This window comes from Morus notabilis, unplaced genomic scaffold (genome assembly GCF_000414095.1).
Source record: "Morus notabilis unplaced genomic scaffold, ASM41409v2 Scaffold10, whole genome shotgun sequence".
In the NCBI taxonomy this organism is placed as follows: domain Eukaryota; kingdom Viridiplantae; phylum Streptophyta; class Magnoliopsida; order Rosales; family Moraceae; genus Morus; species Morus notabilis.
The window spans coordinates 1,128-4,032 of record NW_010358328.1 but is presented as its reverse complement, the minus strand read 5'-3'; the positions used below and the strand labels follow the sequence as shown (position 1 = coordinate 4,032).

At 33.3% G+C, this 2,905-nt stretch overlaps 1 pseudogene; it reads right to left on the bottom strand.

The window, feature by feature from the left end:
• Positions 1 to 640: 640 nt before the first annotated feature.
• LOC112090475 lies at positions 641 to 2,654 on the bottom strand (annotated as a pseudogene).
• Positions 2,655 to 2,905: the final 251 nt, after the last annotated feature.

Genomic DNA, 2,905 nt, shown 5'->3' with positions numbered 1-2,905 from the left:
GATATGTTATGAAATTTAAATATATATAATTGTTTTTGGTATTTAAAAATACTTGTTTAACTTTAAAAAAAAAACCATAATGTTATGATTTTAAATTTTTTAATAATAAATTTATGATAATTAATTTTCTTTTTTTCATTCCTTCATTCACAATATAATTACAGCTAAAAATAGCATAATGATAAATTGTCAATCTTATTAACACAACCAAATACCATATGGTTGCAATCACCCGACCTATATCTTTTACTACTTCAAAATCTACATTTGTATAATGCTACAAAAAAGTAGCCACAGAAGTAATTATAATTTGTAGGAATACTACACAAAAAAGATTTGAGTCTTAAGCCTAATCTGTAAGAATGTATTTACTTTTCAAGTAACTTACTATCAACAGCCAACAGACGAGCAATTTTATCCAATTTGGCGATAAAATATTCTCTCCTCATCTCAACAGCAAAATTACTCTGTTCTAAAAGATGTCGTTTACTCTTAACAAATATGAGGACGCTATTTTCCAAAATAGCATTTGAAATTTGAGCAAGAACTCCTTCGAGAAAAAATAAGCTTCACTATCAGCTCTCACCCTTGACACATGTTGACTTGTCATACTCTCAAAGCAAAATCAAACAAATAAATCTTGAACAGAAGAAATACCTACTATATTATTAGCAAAATCGATGATCCAACAGAAGAACATAAGCCAAACAACAAATCCAGTTCTCTCCAAACGCTAAAACAATCCACTGCCGCAGATTATCGCTACTGCAGAATATTGGAACAACTACTTGCAACGGGTAGATAAAACATGAACAGAGGAAAAACTGCATCAAGGCATACATCCATAATACAACTAAATACTAAGCCAAATCAGAACTTGCGGCTGGCCAAGCTTGCATCCCGCATCTCCCATGCAGGTCTGCTTTCCCTTGCAATATCCGTCTTGATTGCCCGCTCAATTGGTTTAATGGCAAAGAAGAACTACAAAAAACAAGGCAAATTGAAAGCAATTCATTGAATCAGGAAAGAGAAACAAAATTTAAGATCTTTCTTCCCCAAGAAAAAGCGAAAAGAAAATTTCCACGGGCTTACTTGGATTAATAAAATCAAATGAATGAAGGTCTTCCCCCTCTCATTGGGGTTTTGCCATTCAATTAACTTCGTATCAACAAAAATAGACTTGCTTCCATTCAACGCCACTTCCGTGATTTTTTCAACTAAATAAGAAATCCAAGCAATTCCACTCGGAAGAACTTATTTCCAAAGAATAGCCAATCTTGTCAATAACTTGAAAAGGATAAACAAAAGCTTCACAAAATGCGTTGACCAAAACCCCTTGGATTGAAAGCTCAAAAACACAATATTATGTTATAATTGTTGAACTATTAAAAAAAAGAAGAAGAAGAAGAAAAGAACAGTAACTTCAATATGTAAGGATAACTAAAGCTCGATTCCAGATTCGTTAGCCAAAACTGTTGGTAATGGCTCTCACAACCTCCTTGTCCAAGTTATCAACTCTGCAAAATGCAACACACTGGCTTTGTGAAAAAAATGATAGAAAGCAATACTCAAAACCTTCAAACGAAACTAAAACAGTAATCAACCAAGCAAAGAGAAAAGGACAACAACCTAAAAAGGACTAATGTTAGTGAGCAAAAATCATATTAAAAAAAAAACTATTTTTTGTCCAAAGAAAAAAAGAATTCAAGATTATAAAATTATGACTAAAGGGAAAAAATAAATAAATAAAAGTTCAACCTCCTGCTTGAGTTTTCCCAGCAATTCGAGCAACTTGGTCTGAGTGGCAAGTGCAAATGAATTAATCCCTGACCATTCTTTGACACTTTGGGCAGCCACTTCTCAGTCTAATTCTTAACTATTCCTAAATTTAAGATAAAAGAAAGAAATAAACCAAACATCAATGATTCAACTAAAAAAAATGAATTAAAAAGTAACGATAGCAACACAGGCACAGAGTCGACAATCCTCATACAAGTCGTCCGGCATAAATTTCTTCCAATATCAAAAACCCTTTTCACAGTAACAAAAGAAACAAGCAAGATTTACAAAAGGCCTAAAGAAAAAAAAAACAAAAAAACCAATTGCCAAACCAGCAAACGGAGCACACAAAACCCAGATTTGGGTTTAGTGAGAAAACTGTTAAACAAAATAACAAGAGCAAATAACAGCCTTCTACTTACGCATATTGCAAGACAAAAAGAAATAATCTTGACCATTTCTTTTCCGTTCTCCCTGTTTCTTCAATGGCATTCATACTAACGGAGCCTATGCCCAGATGCTGAGGGAGGGTGAGGCGAGAGAGCACGAGAGGAGGCTGAGAGGCTGAGGCGAGAGAGCACGAGCGAAGGTTGAGAGGCTGAGAGTTTCAGGGAGGGGCTGAGGAGATGTGTGCACGAGGACGAGGGAGAGATGGGTTATTTTGGGAATAACCAAAATTTTATTAATGTATTCCTTCAGATTCCCGCACAATCTGAAATCAGAAGCAGCAAGTGAGCTGCTTCTGATTTCAGATGGAAAATAGCTTTTAGATTCTTTAAGAATCTATTTTTATGTGTTTACCAAACATATTTTTGAGCTTCAGCTGAAAAAAAAAGTGCTTTTGGCTTCTTAAAAGCATTACCAAACGGAGCCATTGTCGACCGCCCACCAAGAGAAAGGTCTCCAATGTTGAGAAATCCATTTTGAAGAATAAAAAGGTTCATGATAAAAAGAAAAAGTAAGAAGAAAGAAAACGAATTGCAGGTATGATTTAAATTTGAGTTTTTTTAAAAATATTGGAGGTTTTTTTAAAATTTTTTTTTTTTTTTTTTTTTTTTTTTTTTTTTTTTTTTTTTTTAATATATGTAATATACTACAAAATGTTATAATAAACTTATTCATTTTG